The 10,704-nt window shown below is 62.1% G+C and overlaps 1 long non-coding RNA gene and 1 pseudogene across 1 annotated transcript; both read right to left on the reverse strand.

Annotated features, from left to right (window-relative positions):
* Positions 1-1,985: 1,985 nt before the first annotated feature.
* LOC122154941 lies at positions 1,986-4,761 on the reverse strand (annotated as a pseudogene).
* Positions 4,762-6,125: 1,364 nt separating this feature from the next.
* On the reverse strand, positions 6,126-7,001 carry LOC122152438. Its single transcript, XR_006164555.1, has 3 exons — positions 6,834-7,001; positions 6,470-6,749; positions 6,126-6,264 (listed from the first exon to the last, which is right to left on the reverse strand). It is a non-coding gene; the product is annotated as an uncharacterized LOC122152438 (long non-coding RNA).
* Positions 7,002-10,704: the final 3,703 nt, after the last annotated feature.

The raw sequence follows: 10,704 nt of genomic DNA on the forward strand, positions 1-10,704 counted from the left end.
CGTTTCAAGTATAAAAAGGTATGTGCTTCTTGCTGTGTTTCCTTTTGAAAATATATCAAAACACAGGTCATGTGCCCAGGACAATTAGCAGTTCCTCATCCTGCCGGGCCTAATACTGTATAAAGAAACACCGCGCACTCTGCAGACTGCACCAGGTACTTTTAACGCTATTTACGTTCCTCTCCAGATGTCTGGGGGCTATGAAATAATAAACCTTTTATTTCTCTTGTCTTCCAAGAGGAAGAAAAATCCTCTTGATTAATAGCTTTCTTTTAAATAAAAAGTTCTTTAAAAGCAATCCCTGTCTAGCTGCTTCCTTTCACTGGGAACACACAAACTTTCAGCAGAGCCAGAACAGCGCTTTCAGGCCCACAGTGAAAACTTCTCACGGAAAGAATGGAATGCTGGAGAGATGATGGTGAAATGGGCGGATGACTGCTTTCACAGAGTGATGGAGAGATGACTGGGTGGAGGGTGCAGGAATGAATGGTCCAGAAATGTGGAAAGAGGGATGATGAGGTAGGTGGATGGATGGATGGATGGATGGATGGATGGATGGATGGATGGATGGATGGATGGATGGATGGATGGATGGATGGACGGATGGACGGACACATGAATGACTAGAGAATTTGGTGAAGGGATGAATGGGTTGATAAGTACATGGATGACTGGACAGAATGTTGTGCTGGGATCTGGCCTTCTTAATGGTTGGTTGGCTGGCTGAACGCGTCGCCTCAGGGGTGGAAGACTGTTCGTGCAAAATGCATGATGAAGGGATGTTGGCCTGCATGGATGAGTGGAGAAAGAGCCGGAGAGATGGATGTGTGATTTGATAGTTGGTTGGATTGGTTGAAGGCTGGGTGACTTGGTGACTGGCTGGATTGATGGATGGTTGGACGGATGGATGGATGGGTGGATGGATGTTTATCTCCTGCTTTGTCACCTCTTTATTACAGCTCCAGCCCAGCCAGAGGAACCACCATCGCAACCAACCCTGGGTGAGCTCAAGGCCTCCCACGTCCCCCCCGAGTCTGTGGAGCTGGAGTGGAGCGTCCCCGAGGGCACCTTTGACTCCTTCACGGTGCAGTACCGGGATGCCCAAGGCCAGCCGCAGGTGCTGCCCGTGGACGGGGGGTTCCCGCACGGTGACCGTGCCGGGGCTGTCCCCGTCGCGCCGCTACAAGTTCAACCTGTACGGGGCGTGGGGTCGGAAACGTCTGGGCCCCGTCTCCACCAACGCCGTCACAGGTGAGGGGGCACCTGCAGGTCCCATCCCATCCCCGTCCCCTTTGGGCTCTGGGTTTGGGTCACGGCAGGAGCTGGGACCAGGCCTGTGCTGGTGCTTGGGACGGTTGTGAAATGGGTTCCTCTTGTGTGCTGAGTGGGGGCTGGCCAGATGTTTGCGTGGGAGCGTTTGGAGGATTGGAAGGACAGATTGGTGGCAGGAGGGTTTGATCAAGGGACTCTTTGGTTGAACGAATGGAGCTGCGGATGGATGGGCAGAGGTTTGACTGGTTGGTTGGCTCAGTGGGTGGATGGATGGAGGGAAGCGGATGGATGGAGTCTTTCTTGAAGGGTCTGGGGGGGGATTTTGGGGTCTCCCAAGGGGAGGCTTTGGGGGTTTGGGGGAGGGGTCAGGGTCTGGCGGGGGGTGGTTTTGGGGTGCCCCCCCCCATGCGCATGTGCAGGACGGGCCCGTGCTGGTGCGCGAGGCAGGCGAGGTGCAGCGCCCCCTGCGGGTGGAGCAGGTGCAGGGCCACCACTGGCTGGCCCCGCCCCTCAGCCCCGCCCCCCGGGCTTCGCCCCGCCCCCAGCCCCACCAGTAGCACCAGCACCGCTGTCATCGCTGGGGGGGGTGTGTGTGTGTGTACCCCGGAGGAGCCCCTATATTGGGGGGCACCCCAAGCCCCACCCTAATGAAGCCACGCCCCCCTCGATTGGACGAAGCAGCAGCCAGGGGTGATGTTGGGGGAACACACGTTTATTGGGGGGCTGCGGTGGCAGGGGGGTCCCCAATAAATGGGGGGGACCTTGCGGGGTCCCCCATGGGGGGGGATGGGGAAATCACCATGGCTGGCGGTAATTGGGGGGCAGGTCCTTGCAGGGGTCCCCATTAAGGTGGGGGGGGTCCCCAAAAGAATGGGGGTGTCCCCATTAGGATGGGGGGGTCCCTGGGAGCAATATTGGGGTGCAGGATCCCCATGGCTGGGGGTTTTGGGGTGGGATCCCAGGGAGGGGATCCCAACAGGGTCCTCAACATTTGGGGGGGGTCCCCATTATGCTGGGGGGTCCTCAAGGCTTGGGGGGTCCCTAAAAGGGTGGGGACCCTTGGGGGTCTCTGGGGGCGATATTGGGGTGCAGGGTCCCCATCACAGGTGGTTTTGGGGTGGGACCCTGGGGGGGGTCCCCAATAGGGTCCTCAGTGTTGGTGGGGGTCCCCATTAGGATGGGGGCGGTCCCTGAGAGTGATATTGGGGTGCAGGATCCCCATGGCTGGGGGTTTTGGGATGGGATCCCAGGGGTGGATCCCCAATAGGGTCCTCAAGGGTTAGGAGGGGGTTCCCATTAAGGTGGGGGATCCCCAAGAGTTGAGGGGGGTCCCTAAAATGGTGGGGACCCGTGAGGGTCTCTGGGGGTGAAATTGGGGTGCAGGGTCCCCATGGCCAGGGGTTTTGGGGTGGGATCCCAGGGGGGTTCCCCAATAGGGTCCTCAATATTTGGGGGGGGAGAATCCCCAATAAAGAGGGACACACGGACACAGACCCCGCGGGGTGTTTCCGTGGTGGGCGTGTGCCCCAGGGGAAGGGATTGGGGGGGGGGGGAGGGGAGGGTGTTGATCAAGGGGGTGTTTCGGTGACCTGGGGGGGGGGGCTGGTGACCCCCCCAAGAGGTTTATCTTTGTTTTGGGGGGCGCCCCTCAGGCCAGGCCCCCCTCGAAGCCGCGCAGGCGCCGGGCCAGCTGCAGGTCCTTGGGGTAGAGGGTGACGCGCCCGGCGTGCAGTGAGCAGAGCGAGGTGTCCTCCAGCAGCCGCACCGTGAACGCCTCCACCGCCTGCACCCCCCCCCCAAAAATATCCCAAACAACTCAGGGCCCCCCCCCCCCCCCCCCCCCAATCCAAGACACACCCCCCTCCCTTTGGGGACACCCCCGGGGGGCAGGGATAGGCCCCTCCAAAGCCAGACCCCTTTCACCACCAATGGGACCCCCCCTCAACACCCAGAGGAACCCCCCTCCAATGCCCGCCCCCCCCAGCACCCATAGAACCACCCTCAAACCCATCCCAGCACCCATGGCCCCCCCCCAGCACCCTGGGGACACACAAATGCTCCCCCCAGCACCCATATGGGACCCCCCCACCAGACTCCCCCCCCAAGCACCCATATGACCCCTCAGATCCCTCCCAGCATCCATAGGACCCCCCCTGCACCCATAGAACCCCCCTAAATGAACCCCCAGCACCCATGGCCCACCCCCAGCACCCACAGGACCCCCCCCCAGCACCCACGGGCCCCACCAGCACCCACCTCCTGCAAGGCCACCAGCACCATCCGCTGCCAACCGATAATCCACCCCCCGAGTGAACTCGAGGCAGATCTCCTGCACCTGGGGACACGGGCACACCCCAAGTGACACCGCAGGGACACCCCGGCTGGGGGGACACCCCCATGGCAGGGGGTGGGGGGGAGGGAGGGGGCATCCTGGGGACAGCCCGAGCATGGGGACACCCTGGGGTGTCACCTTAGGGACACCTGGGGACACTCCACCCTAGGGCGAGGGACAGCAGGGATGTGGAGGGCACCTTGGGGACATTTTGGGGACCCCCCGGGCATGGTGACAGTGCCCCTCTGTGGGGAGGGGCACAGGGGACAGCCCGTTCCCCCCAGGGACTGCGGATGGGGGACAGGGACACCCCAAGGACACTGGGGGGGACACAAGGCCACTGAGTCACCGGGGGGAGCGGGGGGACAAGGCCAGGGGGAGGGAACCCACGTCATGGGTGGGGACAAGGACATTGTGGGGCTGGGGGAGGTGGGTGGCACAGGGGAGGGTTGGGGGTGCCTGGGGGGGTTTTGGAGGTCATGGAGGGGATCTGGGGGGTTCAGGGGGGGTTTGGGGGTACCAAGGGGGTGGGGGGGGCTGGTTTGGGGTGCCCCCAGGGGGGCTTGGGGGTGTCTCCACAGGGATGGGTTTTGGTGTGCCCAGGGAAGTGGGTGGGGGTTGGGGGTCCCCCCTGGGGGTGGGTGGGTTTGGGTGTTGCCTGAGGGGGGGGACACGTTTTAGGGTCCCCCCGGGCTGGGTGTTAGGATTCCCCAGGGTGGTTTTGGGGTGCCCAGGCGGGTGGGTGGGTTTTGGAGGTCCCTTGTGGTGCTTTTGGGGTGCCCCCGGGGTTGTTTTGGGACGCCCAGGGGAGCGGTTGGTTTTGGGGTCCCCCCTGGGGTGGGTTTTGGGTCCCGCTGGGAATTGATTTTGGGGTCCCCCCAGGGTGGTTCTGGGCAACCCAGGAGGGCGAATGAGCTTTGGGGTCCCCCGGGGAGGTTTTGGGGTCCCCCCAGGGTGGGTGTTGGGGCTCACCAGGAGGCCGAAGGGCCCGGGGCGCAGCAGCAGGTGGGTGCTGCTCTGGTACCTCCAGATCTCCTCCAGTGACCGCTGGCCGGGGCGCAGCCCTCAGGACACGGGGGACAGGGACAGCATCAGGGGGGATGGGGGGGACATGGGGGGACAGCACCAGGGGGGACGGGGGTGACACGGGGGGACATGGGGGGACAGGGACAGCATCAGGGGGGATGGGGGGGACATGGGGGGACAGGGACAGCGTCAGAGGGGACAGGGGAGGACATGGGGGGACAGGGACAGCGTCGGGGGGGACATGGGGGGATGGGGAGGGGAAATGGGGGAACAGGGACAGCGCTGAGGGAGACAGGGGGTTGGGACGGGGGGGGGACACAGGGAGGACACCAGTGGGACACGGGGAGGGACAGGGGTGACAGGGACAGTGTTGGAGAGGACAGGGGGGCCACAGGGGGGGACACCAATGGGGTATGGGTGGGGACAGGGACAGCCTCAGTGGGGCTGGCAATGGGGGAGGGGGATGACAGGGGGGTGACACCAAGGGGACAGGGGGTGGGGGGGGCAGGGGGGACTCAGGGTACAGGGCCGGGGGATCTCTAGGTCCCAGTGTGAGGGGACACGGCTGGGAGGGATCTATAGGGGCTGCATGGGGGATACAGAGGGATCTGTAGGGGCTGGGGGGGAAGGACGTGGGGACCTATAGGGTCTGGGAGGGATCCATAGGGCCAGGGGGGGGTGACAGGGGGATCTATAAGGTCCAAAGAGATCTATATGGCCCAGGGCAGGGAATAAAAGAGGAGTCCAGGGTCGGGGGGAGGCAGGGATCCATAGGGTCCCTCTCCCCAGGAGGTCTATAGGGGCCAGGAGTGATCTATAGGGCCTGGAGGGGGTGGCGGGAGCAACGGGGCCCGGGGGAATCTATAGGGGCTGGGTTTGCGGAAACAGAGAGAACTATAAGGACTGGGGGGGAACCTACAGGGTCCAGGGGGGAAAGGGAGGGACCTATAGGGTCTGGGGGAGTCTATAGGATGCAGGGTGGTAGGGAGGGACCCATAGAGTGTAGGAGGGATCTATAGGGCTGGGGATCAGGGACTTTATAGGGTTGGGGGGATCTATAGGGTGTTGGGAGATCTATAGGGTCTGGGGGTAGGGAGTGATCCATTGGGTCCAGGAGGGGTCTATAGGGCCAGGGCGGGGTCAGGGAGCGGTCTGTAGTGTCTATGGGGGATCTAGAGAGGGATGTATAAGGTCCAGAGGGGGTCTATAGGGCCCGGAGGGTGGGGGGGTTAGGGAAGGATCTATAGGGTCCAGAGGGAGTCTATAGGGTGGAGGGGGTGTGATCAGGGAAGGTTCTATAGGACCGGGTGTGGGGGGGGGGGGCGGTCAGGGAAGGGTGTATTGGGCGGGGGGGGGGGCATGTCAGGGAAGGGTCTATAGGGTTGGGAGGGCTCTATAGGGTGGGGGGGGGGGCGGGATGTCAGGGAAGGGTCTATAGGGTCAGGGGGGCTCTATAGGGCCGGGGAGGGGGCCAGGGAAGGGTCAGGGGGATCTATAGGGGGGTTCCATAGGAGGGTCCCACCCCCCCCTCCCCTCCCCTCACGGCGGGGCTGGCGGGACGGGGGCGGGGCCGGAGGCTGGGCGGTGCCGGGGCGTGGCGGGCTTGGAGCGGGGCATGGCGAGGCTCCGCCCACCTGGCGGGGAGGGGTGGAGAGAATGAGGCGTCCGGCCCGTGGGGGGCGGTGGAGGTACAACACCCAGGCCTGCGGGTGCCCCCCTCCCAAACCCCCTAGTCCAGCCTACGTCGCTCCCCACCGCGCCCCCTTCCTGCCCCCGCTATGACATCACCCCCCCGCGCCCTCACATCGCGCCCGAGCCCCCCCGAGCCTCCCCCCAAACCTGTCGCTGCCGCCGTCGCCGCTCGGATGGATTCAAATTTCCCGGCCCCTGACGCCACTTCCGCCCGCCGCTCCCGCAGCCCGACCAATAGGCGGCCGCTCGGCCGCTCTGCGCCGCCGGAGGCCGCGTCTCGATGGTGACTCGGCGGCCGCGGGGCGGGAAGAGACGGCGGGGCTCATTAGCATAAAGCTGCATAGCCCCGCCCCCACCGTGCTGAGCGCTGACTCAGCGTTTCCCGGGGCACGGGGGGAGGCGCTTGCTCCCAGTATGACCCCAGTTCCTCCCAGTATGAGCCCAGTTGTTCCCAGTATGACCCCAGTTACACCCAACATGCTCCTAATCACTCCCAGTTGCTCCCAGTCACCCCCCGTGTGACCCCAGTCACCCCCCACTCTGGTCCCAGTATGATCCCAGTTCCTCCCAACATGCTCCCAGTCATTACCAGTATGATTCCCCAGTCGCATCCGTTTGCCCCCGCTGTGGTCCCACTTGCCCCCAATATGATCCCAGTCACCTCCTGAATGGACTCAATCTTCCCCAGTCACTCCCAATTGCTCCCAGCATGGTCCCGCTCACTCCCAGTTGCTCCCGGTGTGACCCCAGTTGCTCTCAGTCACCCCTAGCATGGTTCCAGTCACTCCTACTTGCCCCCCAGTGTGACCCCAGTTGCTCCCAGTCACTCCCAGTATGATCCTGGCAGCCAGCAGTGTGCTCCCAGCTCCTCCCACTGTATCCCAGTTGCCCCCAGTGTGCTCCTAGTCGCTCCCAGTTCCCTCAATGTGATCCCAGTTCCCTCCAGTCTGGTTCCATGTAATTCCAGCTGCTCCCAGCATGAGCCCAGCTGCTCCCAGTGTGACCCCAGTAGCCCCCAGCATAGTCCCAGTTGCTCCTAGTATGATTCCAGTTACACCTAACATGCTCCTAATCACTCCCACTCACTCCTAGTATGATTTCAGTTGCTCCCAGCATGATCCCAGTTGCCCATAGCGTAGTTCCAGTTGATCCCAGTATATCCCGGTTGCCCCCAGCATGCCCCCCCAATCACTCCCAGTTGCTCCCAGCATGGTCCCAGCTACTTCCAGTATGAGTATGATTCCAGTTGCTCCCAGTATGATCCCAGTTGCTCCAGTACATACCAGTCACCCCCAGCATGCTCCCAGACATTCCCAGTCCCTCCCAGTTGTCCCCAATATGATTCCCGTTGCTCCCAATATGATCCCAGCTGCCCCCAGTGTGCTCCCAGTTCCTCCCAGTATGACTTCGGCTGTTTCAAGTATGACCCCAGTTGCCCACAGCATAATCCCTGTCACAACCAGTATGATCCCCGTTACACCCAACATGCTCCTAATCATTCCCAGTTGCTCCCAGTCACCCCCAGTATGATCCCAGTCACTCCTAGGTTGACCCCTGTACATTCCCAGTACGATCCCAGTTTCCCCCAGCGTACTCCTAATCCCTCCCTGTATGATCCCACTTCCAGCATGATCCCAGTCACTCCCAGTATGGTCCCAGCTGCCTCCAACATGCTCCCGGTCGCTCCCAGTCACTCCCAGTTGCCCCTACCATCACCACAGTTGCTCCCAGTCACACCCAACATGGTTCCAGTCACTCCCAGTGTGATCCCTGTTGCCCATAGCGTAGTTCTGGTTGCTCCCAGTACATCCCAGTTGCCCTCAGCATGCCCCAATCACTCCCAGTTACCCCTAGCATGCTCTCAGTCATTCCAGTCCCTCCAAGTATTACTCCAGTTGCTCCCAGTATGATCTCAGTTGCCCACACCAGTTCCAGTTGACCCCAGTGTGCTCCTAGTCACTCCCAGTCACTCTCAATATGACCCCAGTCACTCCCAGTATGGTTCCAGTCACTTCCAGTTGACTCCAGCATGAGCCCAGCTGCTCCTAGTGTGATCCCAGTTGCCCCCAGCATGTTCCCACTCACTCCCAGTCACCCTCAGGGTGATCCCACTTTCTCCCAGTCACTCCCGTTCACCCGCAGTGTGCTCCCAGTATGATCCCAGTGGCTCCCAGTATGATCCCAGTTGCCCCCAGCATGGTCCCAGTTCCTCCCAGTGTGCTCCCAGTGGCTCCCAGTATGACCTCAGTTGCACACAGCATAGTTCCAGTTTCTCCCAGTATATCCCAGTCTCCCCCAGCACGGTCACAGGTGCCTCCAGTTCCTCCCAGTTGCTTCCAGTTTAGTCCACACTGCTCCCAGTTCCTCCCAGTCTGATACCAGTTGCTCCTAGTGCGCCCCCAGCGCACTCCCAGTCACTCCCAGTTGCCCCCCAGCATGATCTCACTTCCCCCCAGTATGGTCCAAGTCACTTCCAGTGTGGTACTACTTGCTCCCAGTAGCTCCCAGTTGCACCAGCATGGTCCCAGTTACCCCCCCCCCCCCCCAATCCCACTTCCTCCACTATGGTCCCAGTTTCTTCCAGCATGGTCCCAGTTGCTCCCAGTGGCTCCCAGCTGGCCCCCCCAGAGTGGTCCCAGTGGCTCGTGGTGTGCTCCCGGTGGGTCCCGGTGGCTCCCGGTGGCTCCCGGTGGCGGGGTCAGGCGGGGCAGCCGAGGGGGCGCAGGGTGTGCAGGAAGTCCAGCAGGGGGCGCAGGGCGTGGCTGGGGTGGGGACCCAGCAGGAACTGGGGGCTGGGGGGGACGGTGACACGGGGACGGGGGGGGGACAGTTGGGGTCAGTTGGGGACATTTAAGGACATTTGGGGACACTTGGGGATATGGGGGAGATGGAGGGACGTGGCGGATCCTTGGGGACACTTGGGGACATGGGGACATTGGGGGACATTTGGGGATAGTTGATGACATGGGGGGACATGAGGGACACATGGGGGACATTTGGGGACATGCGGACACAGGGGACATTTGGGGACACTTGGGGACACTTGGGGATATGGGGGACATGGGGGGACATTTGGGGAGACTTGGGGACAGTTGAGGACATGGGGACACATGGGGACACATGCAGGACATTTGGGGATATTTGGGGACATGGGGGACAGTTGGGGAAATGGGGGGACATGGGGACACAGGGGACATGGGGGACATTTGGGGACACTTGGGGACATGGGGGACTTGGGGACAGTTGAGGACATGGGGACACATGGGGACATTAGGGGACATGGGGGTAAAACATGGGGACACAGGGGACATGGGGGACATTTGGGGACACGGGGTTATTTGGGGACAGATGAGGACATGGGAGAACATGGGGGACATGAGGGATATTTGGGGACACTTGGGGTCTTGTGGCACATGGGGACATTTGGGGACAATTGAGGACAGTTGGGGGCATGGGGGACATTTGGGGACACTTGAGGACATTTCAGGACATGGGGGGACACTTGGGGACAGTTGAGGACATGGGGATGGGGGGGAAATGGGGACCTTTGGGGACCTTTGGGTCCCTTCTCACCAACCGTTGGCTCCTGTCCCCGCCCCGTCGCAGCCCATCAGCAGGTTCTGCTGGGGGGGGCGGAGCCTCAGTTGACAGCTGCCCCGCCCCAGCGCCTGGCCACGCCCCCCCGGGGCCACCTCTGCCGCCCAGTTGGGACCAGTCAGCACCAGTAACAACCAGTACACACCAGTAACGCCTCCAGCGCAGCTCACACCCCCCCACACACACCCCCAGCTTTCCAGTCCGGCCCAGTTCAGTCTCAGGCTCTCCCAGTGTGACTCAGGGTCCCCACTGTGCCACCCCAGTATGGCCCAGTACATCGCAGTGCTCCCCAGTATAACTCAGGGCCCCTCTAGCTTCACCCCAGTATGGTCCAGCATATCCCAGTTCCCCCTAGTATGGCCCAACCCCCCTCCCAGTATGGCCCAGGGACCCCCATGGTGCTCTTATGCCCCTCCAGTGCTCCACCAGCACCTCTCTGTACATCCCAATATAGACCAGTATTGTCCCACAGCGCCCTCTAGTGGCCCTTCAGCCCCTCCCAGTGCCCCCAGGCTCCTCTCCCAGTCCTCTCACCCTCTCCAGTGTGCCCCTCCAGTCCTCCCAGTCTCCCCAGTTTCCATCCCAGTCCACCCAGTTTCCACTCCCACTCCCTCACAATCCCCCCAGTCTCCTTTCTCAGTCCACCCAGTCCCTCCCAATGCCCCCATTCTTCCCCCAGTCCTCTCAGCCCCCACCCCCAGTTTCCCCCTGAGCACCTCCCAGTCCCTCCCAGTCCCCCCAGTCCCACCTCCCAGTAGAACCTCCAGGATTTCGATCTCAAAGGC

The sequence above is a fragment of the Tyto alba genome, unplaced genomic scaffold (genome assembly GCF_018691265.1).
Source record: "Tyto alba isolate M040663 unplaced genomic scaffold, T.alba_DEE_v4.0 Super-Scaffold_7, whole genome shotgun sequence".
Taxonomy (NCBI): domain Eukaryota; kingdom Metazoa; phylum Chordata; class Aves; order Strigiformes; family Tytonidae; genus Tyto; species Tyto alba.